Below are 12,054 nucleotides of genomic sequence, written 5' to 3'. Positions count from 1 at the left end.
AATGGGGCCTTGGTGTTGATCCCAGGCCTCACCAGGATCATTTGTCTACATCCCAGAATTTGGAGGTTTAAAATTAAAGACAAGCTCAAAGTAAGATGTGCGTAAGGCTTTCAAAGAACCCAGGAGTCAGCCCTTACAGCTTTAACTTTCAGACAAATGAAGCAAGTACCAAAAATGTGACAGAAGCAATAGTTTTATGACCTTAAAACATAAAATAGAAACAGCCTAAACCTGTCTGACCAATAGGCTCCAGCAAAAATGTCTAAATTACATTTTGAATATGTTTTTGTTTTATTTTATGAACAATTTTAAACTTATTTTTATTTACCAAAAATTACTAAAGTCACATGAACTCATAAAGTATTGGGCTGGCTTTTTAATTTATGACTATTCATTTAAATTTAAGTTACTTTTGCACCATGCTTAGACAATATATAAGTATATGTATAGACACATATATATGTATATGTGTAGACACACACATATACATATATATATGTAGACACAAAATATAACATACACATGTGCACATATGTGTATCTAAAAGCCAAAAAGATCGAGGAGTTTAATGCAAACGTGGGTACAGCTTTAGACTTGAAAAGAATCTGTCCATTTGAAATTATTGGGAACTCATTAGGTAAAACAGAAGTTTCTTCAAAAAAAGAATAGAGTCTATGGTACCTTTTCTGTTTTCTTTAAGGGTTCCCAGGCTGTTAGAAATGTTTATGGTCTCCTCATGTAGTATCAAGGGTGGCAAGAAGGAGGAAAGACCAACAGAAGTAAATGAAGAAACAGACAAAGGAAGTGCATGTGGGCATATGGTTAACAGAGTTAGGAAGACAGAAATTCAGTAGACTGAAAGGTTTTAGAGAGAGTGAAAAGAGGCATATATATATATAGTTTTACACACAGACACACACACATATATGTTTGTATGTGTATATATACATAGCCTAAAATTCAGTTTTAAGTCAATTTTTGACTATAGAGCTCTTTTAAAAAATCCTTTTAAAACTCTTATCAGATTTTAGCTTGAATAGCCTACATTTATGGCTTTTGTTTTGTTTTATTTTTACCAAAAGTACCTTCCCAAGTAAAATGAATAAGCTTTAACCAAGGTTTTGACTTAACCGAGAATGCATGAGACACTTCCAAAGAGGTCTAAAGCAGTCTTCACAAGACCCAGAATCACCCCAAAATACAACTCCAAGAAAGGAAAGATCACTAGTCACAAATGGATTACAATCCACATTTCTATCTGGCCATATTTTCTAAGGTGTCAGCTTCTCAGCTTACCATCAACACACAAAGGTCCAAAAGCCTCATGTCTCCCTCATAGACAGAAGACAAGAAATCTAAAGCTGTCCATAGAAGTTAAAAGGATCAGTAACAAATGGGTACCACAAAAAGTAAAAAGTCACACAAATATCAAATCAAGAGGGACTGACTACCTGACCAGAAATCAAACCCAGGCCACAGTGGTGAAAGCATACAATTCTTACTACTAGACTGTGAGGAGAGGGCAGCCTTTACGGTTAATCTTGCAAGGGAACTAAATCAGGCAGCTTGAGCTTACAAGGATTTTTACTTGTTTTAGATCAGATCTCAGGAGGAAGGCTGCTTAGCTAATTCCCTGGAAGTTAGCATTTCAACATCAGTGTCAGTCATTAGTCCTATTTTAGAAAAAATATTGTTGCATCTGCATTTTTATAAACAGTTTTAATTTTGTTCATTTTCCCCTTTTAGACTATTAATCTTTTAATTACCGTTTTATTGCCTTAAGCAATTGTAAACTAGGCAACAAAGAAGACCTTTTGTATAGTAGAGAGCCATATTGTCCTTTGAGTGACCTTTTTACTTGGGCAAAGAATAGTTTGAGAATCAGGCAGTCCCCAGAACCAGAAGGGGTTCATAGTGATACAGGAGTTAAGAAGATATTACTTAGGCAAATAGTAAGGGTAGGGAAGTCATCAGTAAGGCTTTTCTTTTTAATGAAAAGCAGCCCCAAATCATTTTCTAACAAAGAGCAGCCTGTAAAGTCAAGCTGCAGACATAGACAAGCAAGCTGGGAGTTTGCACTGATGAATGCCAGCAGGAACTAGGGACTAGACATGCTCAAGATGGCGGCTCCATCTTCTCCTCTCTGCCAGCCACGTGTACTGTTAAGGAGTAGACAATATGGCACTGGCAAAGGAGAATTCATTTGTATAATAAGATCAGGGTGGAGAGACCAGCCTTCCCCATGCCTTACGTAAACATTGCACTTAATCAAACCAACCTGTGAGCCCTAGGTAAATCAGACTGAGCACTTCCTCAAGGACTGAGCACCTCCTCAAGGGGGACTATAAAATCCGGTGAATTTGCCACCAGCCAGTCCTTTCCACTAGGAGACCCCTCTCGAGAGAGAGAGAGAGAGAGAGAGAGAGAGAGCTGTTTCTCTTTGTCTTCTCTTCTGCCTATCAAACCTCCACTCCTAAACTCCTCCTGTGTGTCCATATCCTAAATTTTCCTGGCACGAGATAACTAACCCCAAGGTATATACACCAGACAATGTAGCTGCTTCAATAGCAATTCTGGGTCTGCCACAATAGGGAGTTTCAGGGAAAGGGTCATAGACGTAGTAAATTTCCTCAAGTGGTGGTGATGCATATCTTTTGTTTACTTTGAGAATTTAAGCAATTTTCTCAGAATCTCCTTTGGAAGCTTTTTAGGTGCCATTGGAAGTAAGTTTCCTATTAAATTGATCTTGTTCTAAAACCAACCTTTTCCAATTGTGCACACAAATTCATTATTTTAGGTATTGCAAAAGATCCCCACTTTTGGTCATTGTTGTTTATGATCATCCTGGGAAAGATGGGTCACTTTTCTAGATATCTAAAAGAAGGTGCCCCATAACTGTTGTACACAAAACCAGCTGGTGTTTAACTAATAGGAGTTGGTAACAAATGAAAAATCAAGCCCAAATTTCAATAGAAAAGCACTGCAGTCTTTAAAAGCATGCTATGTAAAACAAGACCACCAGTGGCTAACTGCCATTTATTTACCCATGCCTCTGCTATGAGACAGGAGTGAAAAAACTTTGACCTGAACCCTCATTCTATGTCAGAGGCAGAGAAAGAGCAGCTCTCTGCAGAGTTCTCAACTCAAATCAACTGTCTAAAGACAGAGGCAGAACCGCTCAGTTTTAAAGAGGGAGTTTGGGCCGGGCGCGGTGGCTCAAGCCTGTAATCCCAGCACTTTGGGAGGCCGAGACGGGCGGATCACAAGGTCAGGAGATCGAGACCATCCTGGCGAACACAGTGAAACCCCGTCTCTACTAAAAATACAAAAAACTAGCCGGGCGAGGTGGCGGGCGCCTGTAGTCCCAGCTACTTGGGAGGCTGAGGCAGGAGAATGGCCTGAACCCAGGAGGCGGAGCTTGCAGTGAGCTGAGATCCGGCCACTGTACTCCAGCCTGGGCGACAGAGCGAGACTCCGTCTCAAAAAAAAATAAATAAATAAATAAATAAAGAGGGAGTTTGAAAAACAGCCCAAATAAGAGGTCCAAATGGGACCAAGTAAGCCCAAATAAGACCAAAAGGTGAGAGGTGAAAAGTCAGGAGAACTGACCAGCAACACCCGATGGCACTTCTGAAGACAACTGGTCATGCTGGTACCAAATGCCACGTTCAGAGTATTGGGGAGGTCACTCTGAATCCTGTTAACTTATGCCAGATATGTCAATCTAAAAGGTATTGATGAAAAAGAGTAAAACTCTGTAAAATATTTGGAGGGATTTACTCTGACCCAACTATGAGTGACCAAAGCCTAAGGCACAGTCTCAAGAGGTCCTGAGAACATGTACCCAAGGTTGTACTTCCTTGAGGAAGTGCTAGAAGTACAATGTTTGGGTTACAGCTTGATTTTACACATTTTAGGGGGCAGAAGTTACAGGCAGATATCCATCTATTTATGTAAGATGTACCTCGGTTTGGTAAGGAAAGGCAGGAAAACTTGAAGTGGGGTAGGGGCATGCCTCCAGGTCATAGGTGGATTCAAAGATTTTTCTGATTGGCAATTGATTGAAAGAGTTATTATCCAAAGACCTAGAATCAATAGAAAGGAGTGTCTGGGTTGAGTTAAGGGGTTGTGGAGACCATGGTTTTTATTATGTCAATGAAACCTCCTCTTAGCAGGCTTCAGAGAGAATAGATGATAAATGTCTCTTAGCAGACCTAAAAAGGTGTCAGACTCTTAGTTAAATCTCTCTTGCATCAAGAAAGGATCTGAAAACAAAGGGGGATTCTCAATAGGATGTAGACGTTCCCCACAAGAGATAGCTTTACAGTGCTATTTCAAAATATGTCAAAGGAATATATTTTATAGCAAAACATTTCAATTTCTTTCAGAGCCTGCTATCTATCATATGATGCTATATTAGAGCCAGGTTGGAATTTGGTATTTTGTGCTACAAAGAGTCTGTTTTGTCACTCTTAAGATCTCTGTTTTACTATTAATGCTGGTTAATTGTTCCTGAATTCCAAAGGGAAGAGAGTGTAATGAGGCATGTCCAACCTGTCCATGCCATCGTGGCCTGAACTAGTTTTCCAGGTTTACTCTGGAATATATTTGGCCAAGAGGAAAGATCCATTCAGTTGGTTAGGGGCTTTTAATTTCATTTTTGGTTTACAAAGGAAGAGGCTAAGGCAAAATTAATATAAGAAGAAATTTGGGCAAAGCTTGACAATTACAACCAAAGAACATAGATTCAAGTTTCCCTGAATACACACTCCTATTAGCAGCAGTTACAAGTGGATTTTTAAAGGCAAAAAAAAAAAAAAAAAAAGAGGGAGAATGAGTGGGCTGATACAAGATTGTTTGCCAGGAATTCTCATTGGTTTATAGAGATAACATTGATTAGTAATTGGCTATACATTCTCAATAGAGTGTGGTTTATAGTGTCCTATATGGCATTAGGTTAACTTATTTTCTATTTTTTATATTTTTTTGGATGGAGTCTCTCTCTGTTACCTAGGCTGGAGTACAGTGGTACAATCTTGGATCACTGCAATCACCGCCTCCCAGGTTCAAGCAATTCCCCTACCTCAGCCTCCCAAGTAGCTGGGATTACAGGTGCACACCACCACACTTGGTTAATTTTTGTATTTTTATTAAAGACGTGGTTTCACCATGTTGGTCAGGCTGGTCCCAAACTCCTCACCTCAGGTCATCCGCCCACCTTGGCCTCCCAAAGTGCTGGGATTATAGGCGTGAGCCACTGCGCCCAGCCTACTAGGTTAATTTATAGCTACTTGGGGCAATCACAACCAGTTTCAAGAGATGAATACATAACTCAAGTAGGGAAGTAGGGTATGATTGCTGTCTCATTTTAATCTCTCCCTGGGCCTGATCATTAAAAGGACTTGCATTCCTCAAATAGAAGTTCCTTTTTTCCTTCAGGTCACAGGGAAAGCTGCCAGCCCAAAATCTGAAGCGATAGCTGCATATAGGGAAGTGCAGTCAAGATCAGCTTACCTGGTTCAAATGTCATCAGAGCCACAAGCTGGTAGGAACACTTAAATAACCTTGAGGAAGTGCTAGAAGTAAAATGTACACTAGTATGAGGGGGAGAGATTCCTGGTATCTAGAGCCTTAGGGGGTCTCCTTTTTCAAGGGTTTTACCTCTAGGAACCCCACCGTGTTCTCATGCTGAAGAGCCAAGAGAAAACCTTAATGTTTCTGGCAGGAAGAGGGTAAGGAAATAACCATTTTGGAATATTTCTAGAGCCTTCTCCACAGCAAAGATCAATCATACAGAAAAACTTTACTAAAGCCTCGTCTGAGAGGAGAGAAGGGAAATAACTCAATTCCCATACATTCCTGCCTTTCTATCTCACTTAAGGAGGAGAAAAACTAAGACTTCAGAAGTTATCAACTGAAGAATGACAAGGTTCATAAACTTGAAAAGGGGGAGCTACATTTCTCATAAAGGGTTGCAGCCGGCAGGTTGGCCATTCTGACAGCTTGGGAAGCATAGCCTCTATACTTCTAGGGAGGGGCAAAGGGAACAGAATTTATGCTGAGTGAAGTTTCCAAATACATATATTTGATAAGCTATAGGAGTCATGAAGACTTATAAAAGGGGAAACATACACACGTGAGGCTGAGCTTGATGCTCCTTCATGGGTCCCATTTACAAAACCTAGTGGCATTCCCATGATTCAAGGGTGTCTTCAGGAATCTGACATCAAAAGGTGAAGCAGAGGACGTGAAAATCTTCATTGTGCAATCTCTGTAGTATGGCCAGAATGACTCTGTAGTCAATGGTTTCTTATCAGGCAAAAAGGGAGGGCCATCATCAGGTGGTTGGTTGATATCGGAGGTGGAGTCTTTGGAAAGGACTGGTTTCTGTTAGGTCCTTAGGGAAGAAAGCCTGATCCTAATCATGTTTAGCTAGGGAGGAGGTGTAACAAGGTGTGCCTGACCCCTCCCATCCTGTCATGGCCAAGAACTGTTTTCAAGATTACTTTCAGGTCCTCTTGGCCAAGAGATGGCACATTCGGTTGATTGGGGCCTTAGAATTATACTTTTATTTCTCAAGGTGTACAGCCCAGGGACACAGGCACACTGAAAGGCTGAATTTACTCACAGAATTGTAAAACACTTACCGTCCCCTTGCACCCTACCACCACATCAATAAGACCTCAGTATAATATCAGGGGATTTCAGCTTTAAAAGTTACAGGATGCACACTGTAGGGGCTTAACCCTCTGAAGGATCACTGAAAAATCAACATACAAAAGGCAGATTTATAGGAGAAATGGCATACAAATGCATTAACATGCATGGGGAGAACCACAGAGTGATTATCCCAATGCCCCAATGGGGTACAGAAGCTTGTTTACCATCTTGAAATTACAGAAGAAATGGGGGCTTAGTGCATGGCCATAAACAGGTGACGGTGGTAAATTTGGATACAGTGGCCACACAGGTTATGAAGCAGAAAAAGCAGGCCTGGCTAGCAAAGGCAGTCTTTTCATATTGATGAAATCTCACAGGCAGCAGCCCTCAGAGAGAATAGATGGGAAATGTTTCTTTCATAACTTTAAAGGTGTCAGACTCTCAGTTAATCTTTCCTAGAGCCAGACAAACAAGGGCCTCAAAGAAAGCCTGGCTGCATCAATGCTGATTCTCTACAGATGCAAATCTCCCCCATAAAAGACAGCTTTTCAGGGCTACGTCTGTTTGCAGGCCATATGAACAGTCATCTCAAAATACGTCAAAGAAGTATATCCTGAGGTTAAATATTTTTATTTCCATCAACACACTATTTAGAAAGAGATTTTAGGGAAAATCCAAGAAAACAAAGGAGACAGAAAACAAGGACACTATAGAAAATTGAAATCTCTGACATCTGCAGCAACAGGAAGTATTAAATGCATCCCATCCCCTAACAGATTAACATAAAACCTCACAGGAAAGGCCTATTCACCTCAGTTCCCATTACCTCATACGTCATGTCTGGCTTTCAAGAAAAAAGTTGCAAGACTTATCAAGGGCATTAAAAAAAAAGTCTGAAGAGACAAAGCAAGCATCAGAACTAGACTCAGACAGGACCCAGATTTTGGATTTATCAAACAGGGAATGTAAGATAACTGTAATTATAATTATTATGCTAAGGACTCTAATGGAAGAAGTAGACGAAATGCAAGGACAAATGGGTAATGTAAGTAGAGAGGTAATGCAACAATGAAGTAGTACTACATACCCATTAGAATGGCAACAATCCAGGACACTGAGAATACCACATGCTGGCAAGGATTTGGAGCAACAAGGATTCTCATTCATTGCTGGTGGGAATGCAAAATGGTGCAGCCACTTTGAAAGAGAGTGTTAACAAAAGACCATGGGATCTGCAGAGGAGAAAAGAAGAGTTTTATTTTCTTTAAAAAAAGAAAAAAATCTGTGGACTGGGGAGATACAGCCTCCACTGTAAAATGAAAGCCTTCCCTGAGGGGGTGAGGTTAGAGAATGAGTGATGATAAAGGCAAAACTTGCAGGGTAGGAGAGAGGAGTAAGGGGGGTGAGAACAGAATCTCGATTGGAGGACCTTTAAGTCCCAAATCACCAGTCTCTCTTAATTGGCTGACTCCAGATGGTCAGTCAGTTGGGACCAGGTGGTTTGTTTGAAGTCAGTTGGGGAATTTCCAGCTGTAGTCTATCTCTGCACTGCCAACAAGAACTGGTTTGGCTTAATTGTAGAAAGGGAGGTCCTGTGACATGTTTACAACATTTTTCTGTGAGCACAGAATACATAACAGCTTCCTCACCCAGACACAGCCACCTCATTCTGTTTTAACTTTGATCACTGCAGTTAGCCACAAGGAGTCCATTCTGCCTGTTGTTAGGAACATACTGTAATAGCAGTTCAACAGTTTCTTACAAAATTAAACTTACTCTTAGTACTAGATAAAGCAATCATGCTTTTGGATTTTGATCCCAAAGGAGGTGAAAATGTATGTCCAACTCCAAACCTGCACATAGATGTTTATAGCAATTTTATTCATAATTGCCAAAACTGGGAAGCAACCCGGATGTTGAAGAAAATTCAAATATTTCACCCTAAAATATATTTCCTTGAAGATAGATATTCAGAAGGGTTGAAGGTACAAGAAGAGATGAAAAGCTCTTTTGTAGGGGAGATTTGCTTTGTAGAGATCAGCATTGATGCAGCCTGGCTTTCTCTGAGGCCTTCCCTTGTCTGGATCTAGGAATCATAAACTGAGAGTCTGACATCTTTAAGTATCTGAAAGAAATATTTACCATTTATTCTTTCTGAGGACTGCCACCTGTGAGGTTGTGTTTCCATAACGAGTCCACCTTTGCTAGCCAGGCCTTCTCTTCTCCCCCTCCCATAACCTATTTTGCCACCATATCCTGTTTCACGATGCTCCAAGCCTCCATTCTTTCCATAACCTCTAGATGGTATACAAGTTTCTGAACCGCACTGGGGCTTGGGGTAATCTCTCTATGGTTCTCCCTTATGTGCATGTTAATAAATTTGATTCCATTTTTCCTAATAATCTCCTTTTGTGAGTTGACTTTTCAGTGAACCTTCAGAGAGTGGAGGGGAAGCTTTCTTTGGCTCCTACAATGTCCTTTAGCAGGGGAATGAATTAGTTAACTCTGGTACATTGAGACAATGAAATATTATTTAGTGCTAAAAAGAAATGAGTATCAAGCCATGAACAGACATAGAAGAAATGGAAATGCATATTATTAAGTGAAAGAAATCAATCTACAAATGCTACATACTGTATGGCCTCAACTGTATGACATTCTGGAAAAGGCAAAACTGTGGCAACAGTAAAAATATAAGTGATTGCAAGGGGCTGGGGGAAAGGGAGAGATAATAGGCAGAGGACAGAGTATATTTAGGGGAGTGAAACTATTTTCCATGACAATATAATAGTGGATACATGTCATTACAGATTTGTCAGAACCCACAAAATGTACAACCCCAGAATGATCTTTAATGTAAACTATGAACTTTTGGTGATATTGACAAGTGAAAGTCAACAAAAGTTTATTGACAGTAACAAATACACCACTTTGGACCAGGATATTGGTAGTGGGGAGGCTGTGTATGTGTGGGAGTGAAGGGTATATGGGAATTCTCTGTCCTTGTTGTCTGATTTTGCTCTGAACCTAAAACTGCTTTTAAAAAATATCTTTAAAAAAATTTCTTCAGGGAAACATAAAATGATATATTCAGAAACTCAGTCTACATAAAGAAAGCATCAAGAAAAGATAAATAATATGTAAAGATAAAAGTAAATTCTCTTATGAGACTTCCTGTCAAACAACTTTGTATCAGCCCATTACTTGTTCCCTTTTGCATTTAAAAACATGCTTGTAACAAAGGTGACACAGCATTCCCCACAGCTGCTTAGAAGTGTGTCCCAGGCAGCTGTCCTCAGTGCTGTGGCTCAAGTATACTGTGGCTCAAGTATACTCTTCAAATTACATTTTATGCGTAGGCTTCTTTCTTTTAAGCTGACAAAAACAACATATTGCATGATTATATTATATGAATATGTGTAATTAATGACAGCAGTTTTATAAGGAAGAGATGAACTGGGAAAACTCAGCACAAGCCTTGCCCCTCACCTTCCCCAGACAGAGCACACAGCCCAGGGTCCTGGGGATTGCCCAAGTCACCAGCACTACTTATGAAGCATTTTAGTATTAAGTGTACTTTGTTACAAATGTACATTGCAAACTCTAGTGCAACCACACAAAACATTTTTTAAAGAATTATAATATTGTGAATGGGGTGAGTAATTCCAACCCTGAGGATCTAAAATCAGTTTCCATGGCTGAAAAGCCAAAGGGATGGCAGGATTTGGCCACAGCTCAGGATGTGAGCTTTTACTTTTAGATGCCCTAGTAGCTGGGCTCCCACTAGGTTCTTGTTACAGAGCAAATGAATGACACAGCAGCCTCTGCTTCCCTTTGTAAAATTATGTTTGGCTTTGAAACCCTTAATGACAAGAAATAACCTTCTACAGCAAAATTGAGGGCGTTTAAAGAATTGAGGAAACCCTAGGAAGTAATTTTAAATTATTTTATAAAACTGTTTGAAGATGAAAACCACTTTATAATTTTTTGAAAGCTATGCTTATCAGTTTTTTGTTTAACAGATCTAACATGTAGCTGTTCTATGTCGTGTGAAAATAAGATAACAACATATGTTAACCTGTATTTATGTTTAATAATTAATGTTTCAGTATTTTAACTTATTTAAAATGACTCAATCATTTTATGATTATCTATTACTTAATTTAGCGTAAGATGACTTTAAGATTTTGAATTACTGAAAATAATTTTGAAACTACAACTACAGGTACCTTTCCTGTCTTTCCCCAGTCATCCTGGATACCAAATAGCCATGTCTATTCCCAAGGATGCCTATAAAGGAAAAACTCAAAACTGAACTACATGGAGCTTCAGAATCTAAGAGAAAACTTACCCAAAATTCCCAGTTGCTTCGAGAGAACAATGGACACCCTGGGCCCGTGGTGGGTCCCATGCCTGGTCACTCAGTGCTGCTGGGGGTTGCTAGATATCCCACTTCCGATCACACTTCTGATACCATCTGTTGGGGAATGATTTGCAAATTGGGCAGCCCCCAGAATTGGAATGGATTCAGAGAAACTCTGTGCTGCCACATGCTTGGAAGGGATTTATGACTAGAAAAAGGAAAGTGATGTACAGAAAGCAGAAGTGAGGTACAAAAACAACTGGATTGGTTACAGCTCAGTGTTTGCCTTATTTGAACCTAGTTGGAACAGTTGGCCACCTTTCATTGGCTGAAACTAGCTGATTGGTACAAGAGTAGGTTACAGACTGCTTCCATATCTAATGAAGTTACAGTTCACTGTAAACAGAGTAATGTTAAGGCTGATCTTAAAATCCATGAGGACACAGCTTCAGGCTAAACTTAACAAGACTATAAAGTGTTTGCACCAGAAAACAAAGCATATTTTGAGTAGCATTAGTAGGGTAAACAAATGCCTGCACATTTTACAGTATCTTACAGGAGAAGGTAGGGTACTTACCAGAAGCCCCAGTAGAAGGGGGAATTTGGTGATGTATTTCCCTGGCACTTCCAGTCTAAGAAGCTGAGCTCCCAGAGGATCCCAAAAAGGCCTTTGGAAAGAAAGGGCTTCTTTAGAAATACAGAGCACATCCACCAGAATGATAGGATGACAGGGTTTGAGAAATACAGGAATCTATTGCCCAACTTGATATTGATGTGGGAACACTCAGTGCTCACATGCAAAGCAAGAGACTGAGTGATTCTGGAAACAGCACTCAGTCAATGACAGACCGACAGTGGTGGATGAATACCCAGCTTTTCATCTGCTCAGCGGCAAAACAGTGAGACATGTTCTACAGCGCCTCGCTTGGGTAGGTACATCACACATCCTCATTCTAATGTGTCATGACAAGGACTGAAGTTAAAGCTACACAATTTAAATGATTGGTGAGCAAGAACTATTCAAGGGCATA

The 12,054-nt window shown here is 40.0% G+C and overlaps 1 long non-coding RNA gene across 4 annotated transcripts in view; it reads right to left on the bottom strand.

Moving 5' to 3' along the window:
- Positions 1-11,686, bottom strand: part of LOC117079360 — a 29,149-nt gene extending 17,463 nt beyond the window's left edge. For all 4 annotated transcript variants that reach the window (XR_004435387.1, XR_004435388.1, XR_004435390.1 and 1 more), the window contains exons 1-2: positions 11,601-11,686; positions 11,012-11,137 (exon numbers count right to left, since the gene is read on the bottom strand). This is a non-coding gene — a long non-coding RNA (uncharacterized LOC117079360). The remainder of the gene's footprint in view (positions 1-11,011; positions 11,138-11,600) is intronic.
- Positions 11,687-12,054: the final 368 nt, after the last annotated feature.

The sequence above is a fragment of the Trachypithecus francoisi genome, unplaced genomic scaffold, assembly GCF_009764315.1.
Source record: "Trachypithecus francoisi isolate TF-2019V2 unplaced genomic scaffold, Tfra_2.0 Lachesis_group7, whole genome shotgun sequence".
In the NCBI taxonomy this organism is placed as follows: Eukaryota; Metazoa; Chordata; class Mammalia; order Primates; family Cercopithecidae; genus Trachypithecus; species Trachypithecus francoisi.
The sequence above is the reverse complement of the archived record's forward strand: the minus strand, read 5'-3'. Positions and strand labels throughout refer to the sequence as shown.